Source organism: Leptonychotes weddellii, unplaced genomic scaffold, assembly GCF_054177405.1.
Source record: "Leptonychotes weddellii isolate Sample4059 unplaced genomic scaffold, ASM5417740v2 HiC_scaffold_3472, whole genome shotgun sequence".
Taxonomy (NCBI): Eukaryota; Metazoa; Chordata; class Mammalia; order Carnivora; family Phocidae; genus Leptonychotes; species Leptonychotes weddellii.
This window is the reverse complement of record NW_027947501.1, coordinates 1,016-12,520: the sequence shown is the minus strand read 5'-3', so window position 1 is coordinate 12,520 and position 11,505 is coordinate 1,016. Positions and strand designations below refer to the sequence as shown.

The 11,505-nt window shown below is 35.9% G+C and overlaps 1 long non-coding RNA gene across 1 annotated transcript; it reads right to left on the bottom strand.

Moving 5' to 3' along the window:
• Window positions 1-1,565: 1,565 nt before the first annotated feature.
• On the bottom strand, window positions 1,566-9,975 carry LOC145719216 (uncharacterized). Its single transcript, XR_014142251.1, has 3 exons — window positions 9,833-9,975; window positions 3,349-3,499; window positions 1,566-1,699 (listed from the first exon to the last, which is right to left on the bottom strand). It is a non-coding gene; the product is annotated as an uncharacterized LOC145719216 (long non-coding RNA).
• Window positions 9,976-11,505: the final 1,530 nt, after the last annotated feature.

The following is an 11,505-nucleotide window of genomic DNA, read 5'->3' as shown; positions in this document are numbered from 1 at the left end:
ATCACAGACCTGTACCTCTGAAACAAATAATACATTGTATGTTAAAAAAAAAAGAAGATAGTAGGAAGGGAGAAATGAAGGGGTGGAAATCAGAAGGGGAGATGAACCATTAGAGACTATGGACTCTGAGAAACAAACTGAGGGTTCTAGAGGGGAGGGGGGTGGGGGGATGGGTTGGCCTGGTGATGGGTATTAAAGAGGGCACGTACTGAATGGAGCACTGGGTGTTATACGCAATCAATCATGTGACACTACATCAAAAACTAATAATGTAATGTATGGTGATTAACATAACATAATAAAAAAAAAGTAACAGGAAAGTTAAAAAAAAAAAACTTTGCAGATCAACCAATAGATAAATAAATAAATAAAATAAGGTAAGACCAACTTGAAGACTTATGTTCACATGAAACTAAGTAGCATCCTGCTCTGAGAAATTCTAAACTGGGGGATTGTTAAAGTACGTATAAGTGCTAAGATTTTAACTTATTTCTAGCTTGTATAATGTTGCAAATGGTCATCTGTAAAGCTATCCATTCACAGCTTTAATACAATAATAAGTAAGGAATGAATGAAATAAAACACTATGGTACAGACCCAAGAGAATGGGTAATTGATACAATAATGATTATGTGAAGAGGCTAAGCAGCTTATCTTTCAAATGGATTGGTATGAAATTTAAAGATGCATACATCTTATCATACAGTCACCTAAGAAAACAAAGTATTTGTTACTTAACCTAGACTGAGTAAATTAGACAGTATTCTCTTCAATTGCTAAAAGAAAAAAAATCCCTAACAATGTATACATTGGATTTTGACTTACTTACAAAATCAGCCGGGGCTGCAAAAGTAAAACTGTGTCTAGATCAATATCACAGGGTGCCACGTTTACATAAAAGAGGCTGGTAAGAAGAGGAGCACCTCCTCTTCTTGAGCTGAATAAATAGTTACTGATAAAAAAAATCTCTTTTATCAAGATCCAGGAAACTATGATAGCGAAGCACATATGAGCTATAATAGTTTAATAGAAAAAGAATTATTTTTAAAATTTTAGGCAATATCTTTCAAGTCTTCCTTCAGTAAAACTTTTCTTCCTCAAATTTTCAAGGACCATTATAGATATCACTAAATTGTGTTAGAAAAATGTGAAGTATGTAACTACCTAAATGTTCTTTTTGTATGTCTAATTTTTGTCCCTTGCTTCACATAAAAGATAAAAAGGCCTATAAAGTATATTTCTATATTGATCTAGACACAGATCTAGACAACATTCTATAAAGAATGTTGAGTAGTCAACTTAGGGGGGGGAAAACCCATTTGAAACCAATACCTGCACCATGCAGATACCCTATATACAATTAAACCAAAGAATAGTGCAAAAAAGAAGAGAAAGATGTGTGGATAAATTTTCACTTTATAATTGCTCATTGGTGTCCTGTAGTTTTCATAGGCAAGCATGTGGATTAGAATTTCATTCTGCTATTGAAACCATTTTGATTTTCAAGCCCAACAATAAATTCTTCCCACGTTAAATACTAACAGAGACTGAAATATAACTTCACTCTATATTAGAAGCCCACATATTCTTTCTCATATTTAAATGAATGAAATGAGTAAGTATCTAAAGATATTTATAAAAGAAAAATATCAATTCCTACCTCCATTATCTTTTAGATGTAGTGCTATCTTGGTATCATCTGGAAGAGAAATTCAAAGTTATTGTAACAAAAAAAAATTTAATGGTGCATAAATCTGATGACCAGTAATGGTCTACTAATGCCTTAATTATAACATGAATAGATTTCAAAATCTTACTCAGTTAATTTCTAGTGCAATGAGAGCAAAGTGCTAGTTTACATAGGTACTACTAAAATTGCTTACTAAGATTGCAAGATCAAAACTTTAGTAAAGTATTATAAGATTCTTAAGATCTTGAGAAAAGTACACTGTTATAATTTTAACTTAAAATGAACTTATTTTTAATTTTTGAAAATGACTTATTGCAATTAGACTCTATAGTGATGGCCTTCATTATTCATTTTAAAAAATCAAGATGAGGAAATTCTAAATTAATTGGAAAAGTAAAGATCTGTCAATATTTATGAATTTAACTTCAAAAGTTAAATGCCTATCCATTGCTAATAAATATGACCAAAATCATAAATGAAAAGATCTTGCCCATAATGAATAAAATAAACAAATGAACATGCCTTTTTTTTTCTTATTTCAGTGGTTATATTTTATTCTAAAGAGTAGGATTCAAACTGAAGTAATATTTTCACTGGGTAGGATTCAAACTACAGAAATATTCCACAGGCTATAGAACAACACAAAATAATATGGATTAAAATACAACATTGGTTTTAAAAGCGATAAAATGTATTTAACAGCTGTCCTCATCTCATTTTATAACTTTACAGTTAACTTTTTCTAAAAGATATATTTATTGATTTTAGAGAGAGAGCATGAGTAGGGGGGAGGGGCAGAGGGAGAGAGAGAGAGAATCTCCAGCAGACTCCACAATGAGCATGGAGCCTGACTTGGGGCTTGATCCCATGACCCTGAGATCATGACCTGAGCTGAAATCAAGAGTTGGACGCTCAACCAACTGAGCCACCCAGGCGCCCCTCAAGTTAATTTTTAATGTCCAATTAAATTTCAATTAAAAGCAAAAGTTTCAAGTTTAATTTATTGTTCAAATGAAAGCAAGGTTGATGACCATAAATAAGTATGACCATTTTTTCCCCCCAAAGCTCACTCTTGGCCAACTAGTCTCACATTTGTCCCTAGTGGTACCATTCAGAATATATGGTTATATTTTGGCTGATATACGTTCTTCCCCCAATGAGTTGTGCCCATGAATCAATATTCTCTAGTACTTTTGTCTTCCCTGGCAGAGGAAATGGTTTCCAAGACAATTTCTGTGACACACAGTGGCCCTCTATAGATTATAGACCAACATATCTTATTGTCTGTATTTAGATAAATATAAGAACTGCATATAAGTAGAATTATCTATTTTCTCTATATGCATTTTGCCTTTCTCTTCTGTGACTGAAATGTTGAATTCAGTTACAACAAAATTTAGCAATATAAAAGGAAGTCTATATTTCTTTTTTAGGGAGGACAAATAGCCAGAATCATTAGTAAAAGCTAAATCTTAATAAAAGACACTGTACATTAAAAGAATCCCAACATATATTTTTATTCCATAATAATTTTGTCTTTTCCCCTTTAGAAATCCAGTTTGTCAAAGGATAACTTTCCCTCTACAGAGCTACTCCAGTTCATGTCAACACAGTGACTTTCCCTTCTTTCAGAGAAAAAGCAAGAATATCTAGAGTACCTTCTGTGGGCAGGCTGGTGGGCAGCTGGGATGTCACTGCTCTTCTGGTGGTTGTTAGGACCCTGAATTTTGTGGTTGTTGCTTGTACAGTTGTGGTGGTTTGAGAAGAACTTTCCATTGGCTCCGTGTTCTCACACATCTTCTCTTTGGACTAATAAGAGAAACAAATGGGTAAACAATTTAACAGCGATTGATTGTACATGCATTTAAAAAAATCACATCAAAGAAGAGGAATCTGTTATTTTTGTATAGGACATTATTTGTGGGTTATAAGAATTTACAAAGTATAAAAAATAGATGAGAAAAAATTGGATGTAGCAAAGCATTTCCACCTTTAGATATTTGGATTTCATCATTTCTGCAGTTAACCTTTCATATTACTCTTTATCTTGCCCTAAATTTTATATCGATTTATTTATAAGAGACATGATGCCAAGAGGGAGAAGTTCATACAAGAAGAAAAACGTGTGCAAAAAGATAAGATTTAAAACATGGTTAGGTATGTGGAGAAAGAATGCATTTCAAACCGATTATGCTAAATGCTCCATATGACTTTATTGTTTCAAAAATAATCCACCACAGGTTGAGAGAATATTTAAAATTTTTGTTTTCTTTTATGAAATATTGAAAGCCACCCAAGCAAAAGATTGAATGACCCTCCTGTAATCACTTAGCCTATTTCTCCCTAGCAGAGCTAGACTGAAGACACCAGGAAAAGATGCATATTTTATTTTTTATTTATAGCCCACAAAAATAAATCCTATGACCTTCACCAGCAACAATCTCCAACACCCAAACTTTTATGGTTTAGAAGCTGGTGTTTATCCCCACCTCTTTGTTCTTCAAAGGACTCCATCCCTCTGGTAGGTCTTAAGTAGGGGATAGCTAGTCTGTACCTGGGCGGTACTCCTGCTTTTGAAAAGTATTATTATTAAATAAATTCCTTTCTGAAACTTCTCTTGTCATAAATGAAGTACAACGCGCTTATTACTAGTTCAGCAAGAGCTCCTCAGATGGCTTCCTTTTTCACTAATGGGATATGATACAGGTTTCTTCCCCACTTCAACTCCTAATATCCTAGGGGAACAAAGGTTCCCACATTTTCTCAGCCCAGTGGCCTAATGATCTCCTTGCTGACTCCACAACAGTTATCACCCCCGCAGCCTGGACCTCACAGGCAGTTGGAGATACTTTTGTTCTGAGATCATAGTTGTCCTCTTTTCAGTCTTTCCATGTATCTTTTCAGTCAGATTCTGTTTCTCCTTTGACAACGCAGAAAGCCCAAGTACAATATTTTTCTCCCTTCAATCCCCCTTTCCCCCATCACTTCAACCTTTCTTTCCAATTCCTTCAAATATCTTGCCCTGTTTTGTTTGTTTTTCCACCTTTTCAGGAAATCCCCAATACCAAATGAAGTAAAAAAGCCCGTCTTTTCCCTGCCCTGTAACAAAGCTAGGAGAAGCTGGAGAACAATCACACAGCCCCCGACTGGGAGCTCCATACATTTACCTCCTGCGGCCTCAGCAGGCCTTCCGTGCTGCTTGGCAACACTGCCCAGCTTTGCTGGTCTCCTCTCCCACCATCCTCCATATCAGTTTCAAACCTCTCCACTCTACTGAAAACTATAATCCCAAAATGCCTCTCCCAATCTTACCCCATGGGCTCACCTTTTATTTCCTTGATAAGAGTCATCAGCAAGAATTCTCTACATTTCTTTACAAATCAGCATTCTTGCTTGATTCTGTACGGACTTATCCCTCTTTATTTCTGTAATCATGGATGGGCCCCAGTATTTATAGCCATTCTCTCAACCTCTACTCTGGCCCAACTCAACCCACTTTTTCAGGTATCGTAAACTTGCTCATTTAATACATCCCTTTTCTTCAAAATGTTTTCAATCTCAGGTTTTCCACTGCCTTGTTCCCATTAGCACTTAAACACACTCAATCATGTCCAGTCTTATTTTAAACACTCAGTCCTCCTTCTTTTCCACAATGCATCCTGACATTCCCCTACTTTTCCTTCCATTCAGTCATACTTCCATTCAGTCAGAGATTGGTCTGCCTTGGTCTTCACAGACTCCCACTTTCCCCACCTATGGAATTCTTGTTGTTATCCATTACAAGTTAATTGAAATTTCTTATGCTGGTGGTTCTAATATCTTCTTATGCACAAAATCGTCTATATTCTCCATAACTCACAGCATGGGGCAGAGCTGTCCACTTTCTAGTTTTAGGTTCTGTGACACACTCTCTCACCAATTTTCTGATAGTTTTCTACAACTCCTTTATTTCCTGTTATGTGTTGGTAGTTCTTATAGATCTTTCTTGACTAATCTTTTTGCTATATGCATTCTCACTAGCAATTTCCACCATAGCCATGATTTCAATTCACATCTTCATGTCTATTTACATAAATCGATAGCAACAATACACATCTCTCTCATGGATTTCTGACCCAAATATCCATCTATTGACTTAACTTATGCATGTGGGTGTCACAGACATCTCAAACGCAGTAAGTCTCAAATGGAACTCCTCACATATTATTCTCCTCCTGTGTTTCTATTGTCAAAGACCAGTATTAGCAAACAGCTTAATGTTGAACCTAACATCCTGGACTTGTTTAGCTTATAGCAGTAAAGGCAGATTAAAGACTCTAAATGTGCCTCCTTCTGCAAAACAAGTAGATTCTGGATAAAATATGAATTTTAATTTTTTTTAAAGATTTTATTTATTTATTTAAGAGAGAGAGAGAGCACAAGAGGGGGGTAGGGTCAGAGGGAGAAGCAGACTCCCCGCCGAGCAGGGAGCCCCATGCGGGACTCGATCCTGGGACTCTGGGATCATGACCTGAGCCGAAGGCAGTTGCTTAACCAACTGAGCCACCCAGGCACCCAAAATATGAATTTTAAAGCATTACTAGAATTTGCAGGAAGCAAAGAAAATCTCCAAGGGCACCTTTCTATTGTCTCTCCCCCAAAACAAAACAAAGCAAAAGCTGTGTGCTGTGGAGTAGGAGTCATATACATTAAGCCAGGTAAAAACGCAGGATTTGCCCAGAGGGCAAGGAATGTTAAAAATCAATATTTCTTCAAGGACATCAAGCCTTGTGCCAGCAGTAGATGGGGAGATAAACCTAAACCTCTCCTCTCCATATGAAATAGGGACATATGGTATCCCCTAAAATTCTCAGTTTCTCATCATCAAATTCTTTGGTGGAAAGTACCATCTACTTAGGTCCTTGGGATTCCCATGGAATAGGATCAAATAAAAATGCAATTCTAATTAAAGGACACAAAAAGAAACACAAAAAGAAAAAGAACACTGACAAAGTCAGCAAAAACAATGAACAACATATTTAAACTACCAAAATCTTTAGATATTGTGATCATCCAATGTAAGATACACAAAAAAGTTATATATGAAATATTTAAAGAAATGAAAGGTAAAATTTAAAAATGAACTAGTAACCCAGACTACAAAAATGTCTTGGCAGATTATTTAATAAAGTGTAAAATTTAAATCTTAGAAATGAAAAATATACTTTTTGAAATTACTACTTCAATGGATATGTTAAATCGTGGATTAAATGAGGTAAAGACAGAATTAATAAACTGGCAAATTGATCTGAAGAAACTCCCCAGGATGAAACACAGAGAAATAAGAAGATAGATGATATAAAAGAGGACTTTCACAGTCCTCATTTCCATTCAGCTGCCTACCTACTGATCCTTCCCCTACCTGCTCTGTGGTCACCATTACCCTACCCACTGATGCAGGCCAGATCATCAGCATCATTGACCTGGGTTTTAACTATAGTCAACTTCTTGGCTTCTTGCCTCATAACCTATTATTCACCCATAGCCAAGGTGATTCTTCCAAAAGGCCCTGATTAAAAGCCTTTCCCTTGCCTTTATTTTTTTTTAATTAAGGTATAATATATACACATAGCAGTATATTAGTTTCAGGTGATGACATAATGATTTGATATTTTTTATACATTGCAAAATGATCTCCACAATAAGTCTACTTTACATCTGTCACCATACATAATTGCAAAAAGTTTTTTTTTGTTGTTGTGATGAGAATTTTTAAGATTTACTCTCAGCAATTTTCAAATATGCAACACAGTATTATTAACTACAGTCACCATGCTGTATGTTACATCCTCAGGACTTATTTATTTTATAACTGGAAGTTTGTCCCTTTTGAGCTCCTTCTGCAATCTCACCCACCCTAACCACCCATCTGTTCTCTATCCATGAATTTGGGTTTTGGTTTTGGTTGTTGTTTTGCTTAGATTCCACATATAAGTGAGATCATACAGTTTTTGTCTTTTCTGTCTGACTTATTTTATGCAGCATAATGCCCTCAAGATTCATCCATATTGTGACAAATGGCAAGATTTCCTTCTTTTTATGGCTAAATAATGTTCCAGTGTGTGTGTGTGTGTACATTCATATATATACACCACATTTTCTTTATCCATTCATCCATCAATGGACACTTAGGCTATTTCCATATCTTGGCTATTGTGAATAATGCTGCAATGAACATGGAGGTGCTGTTATCTTTTTGAGTGAGTGTTTCATTTTCTTTGGCTAAATACCCAGAAGTGGAACTGCTGGATCATATGGTAGTTCGATTTTTAATTTTTCAAGGAAACTCCATTCTTCCCTTGTCTTTAGGATGAAGCCCAAACTCCTTCAACTTGTCACATTTGGGGCTCTGTTCACCTCACCAATCTCAGTTCTTACCACTTCTCTTCTCAGCTCCAGTTGCCCTTCAGGCATCATCTCAAATATCTCCTCCTCAAGCAAACTTTCCCTTATGCTACTTAACAAGACAACATCCTTATCGTTACTCTCTGCTCATGTCCTTCTCTAAATGCAGTCCTTTGTTCAGTGGTCTAGCTACCTGCTGGACACAATTACTCCATTTTTACATTATCCGTGCTTAGAATAATACATAGTAAGTGTCTATATTAGGATTTGCACTTATGGAGTAAATTCATCTCACAGGATCAGAAAGAAAATTTAACTCTAGTTTTAGGCCCAGAGGATGTACAGGAGTTGGTGACTTTATTTTAATAGAAGGATAGAACTGCTCACCACAAAGCCACTAATATTGACAATTTAATTACATAATTAAAAGGAAACACTGAATATTGAAGATACTTGACTCTGAGCTCCTTGGGAATAGGGGGTAATTTTTTTTTTTTTTTTACATTTTTGTAATTTCAGTGCTTGGCACATTACACAGAACATGATAAACTCTCCACAGATAAATTTAGGAGGGTTTAAAATATGATGGCTTCTTCTCTATTTTCTTTGGTTCATGGTGGGTAAGAAAATTAAGATGACTGAATTACACTCTTGATCTTTACACAACTATAGCTATTCAATTTCAACATTTTCATTGAAGTAAATGTGATTACATGAAAGAAACATCAATCTGAAAACACAACCATGGCTCCAGCAATATGTTTTAATTTTGAACGATGTTATTCTGTAAGTGAAGTGAAATAGATCAGCGTATATCACTATTAGTGTATATCACTATAATCCCCCAAATGTCAAAAAGTTGATTAAAGCTGCACTGGCAATTCTGCACTTAAAATTCAAGTATATTCTCAAAGATGTTTTTCTCAAGATATTTATAGGACATCATAAATAAAAACTTAATTTTTAAAAAGGTTCTAATAACCATTGGTCTCCCAGTAGTTTTAAAGAGAGCACTTTGACATGATTTGCTTTTCCTGAACGAGAAAACTTGCATAATTGTTAATAGTTTTCATTCAAAATTCATACCCTAAAACTTAACACAGGCAGAAAAAAGCAAATACTTTTCTGTGTGAACCTAATAAAATATCTTTATGGAACCTGAAATGACAGTGTAAATGCAATTCACTAGAAAATTTTAAACAGGATAAAATTGTCCTGCAACTGCATACACCTGCTTAAATCACTTCATTGCATCATCGTCTCCATCATGTTTGTCTTGGGGTTACTGTTTCCATGTTATACCATTTCTAACTGATTTTACATCAATTTGCTGCAATTAGTCTTTTCCTCCATACCGTTGGTTTTGTTACTTGAGCAAAAAAGATGAACAATGGCTTCTGAGATCTTAGAAAAGCAACAAGTGTTTGAGAACTGCCTTTTGCTTGTAAAATTCGACTTCTGGTTCTATTTCCTAGCCACACACCTAACTCTGCTACCCTCGCTTCCCCACTCCCCACCATCTCCCCTCGCCTCTCCCTCTTCTCCTCTTGGTAATATGGGGGCAATAACAGCTCTGAAGTCCAAGGAAGGCTATGAGAATATAATACAAGTAAAGAGTTAAGCCCATTGTGTGGCACATACTAAGGGCTCAATAATTGCTGGAGATTTTTGTTAAATTAGATGCCATTTTCATTAAGATGTCGTGACTTTATATGACAGCTTGGTCCCAGGAGTCTTGTCATGAGAAAGCACATGTACCTCTTCAGGGCATCCACTGTCCACCCAGTCCTGCCGATGGCGATCAAATCCACTGGAACATCTTCAGAGAGGACACATTGCAGTTCAGAAAAGAAAGTAATGGGGTGCAGAGTTGGGGGTGGGGAGAAATGAAAATAAAAAGACTGGTAAGTAGTTAATTCTCAAATTTTCAGTTTAGCACAACATAAACTTTCTTTTATAGAACTGTTAATTGGGGCAGCAGTGAAATATTTACAGTGTGGTGAGTAACAGCTCATTCCTTAGGTAGGCATGGTGTTAAGATCACTCATGGCAACAAATTACTCTACTGATGCCCACTACATGGTGCAGAACACCTGGGTCCCCAAGCAAAGGTAAGGCCAATTGTTTTTCTATGAAGTTGGTTTTCTTTTTACTCATACATTTTTTTCTCACCATCAAAACAAATGGATATAGACAATTTTTTTGCAGGTATCATTTTTTTTTTTTTAGGATTTCAGATCTCTTTATTTGTTTTCCTTATTTTTTTTTTTTTTTAAATTTAAGACCCATAGTCACTCAAACTCTCCTTTGTGCAGTAAAGGGTTAACTCAGCAGGTTTGGGGTGTTCAAACCCTCACATTCCAAAGAAAGAGCTGACCCTTGTCTGGTTCCCAGGAGATAACCTCCAAGCCCTTGGGAATATCTCACCTGATAAAAGTGGCTTTGTATATTTTGGATGTAAGGCTATGCAAGATAGTTTATGCTAACAATATGCTTTATGCTGAATGGCTGTTTTTATTCACCTGGATACTAGGGCCATGCTATAACAGTTTGGTGTTATAGCTATTCAATTTCAACATTTTCATTGAAGTAAATGTGATTACATGAAAGAAACATCAATCTGAAAACACAACCATGGCTCCAGCAATATGTTTTAATTTTGAACGATGTTGTTCTGTAAGTGAAGTGAAATAGATCTAGCCCCTCTTGGAGGGGCTAGGGACTAGAGATGAGAATAGTCATAAAGAAATTCATACCTATCTCTCTGACCCTCAATAAAAACTCTGGACACCAAAGCATGGGTACGCTTCCTTGGTTGGCAACACTTGGTGTGTGTTTTCTCAAATTGCTGTTGGGGGACTTAAGTGCTATCTGTACAACTCTACTGGGAGAAGACAACTGGATGCTTGTGCCTGGTCTCTTGTGGACTCTACCCTATGTATTTTTCACCTTCATTGATTTTAATCTGTATCCTTTTGCTATAACAAATGGCAACCTTGAGTATAACAGCTTTTTGGAGTTCTGGGAATCCTAGTTAATTAGTGAACCCGAATGTGTGCTTGTGAACCCCTAACATCAGTATGCCTAGGTCATCTCTAAATGGTCTAAATCAGCAAACATTGGCTTAATAAGATATTGTTCAGTCCTACTGTCTTCTTTGATTGGAATGATTTTCTGCCCTCCTTATCTAACCAGCTATAGTCCATTTATATTTTTAAGACCCAGAAATTACTACCTGGAGTCCATTCTATCTGATAAAGCTTCATAATTGCTCTGATCACATCTTATTTTAATATGTAACTTTTCCCCTTCATATAAAACTTCATGTGCGTATGTCTTATTTACCAAACTTGATTGTGAACATTTAAAAAAAAATTTTTTTTAAAGATTTTATTTATTTGAGAGAGAGAGAGAGAGCACGAGCAGGGGGG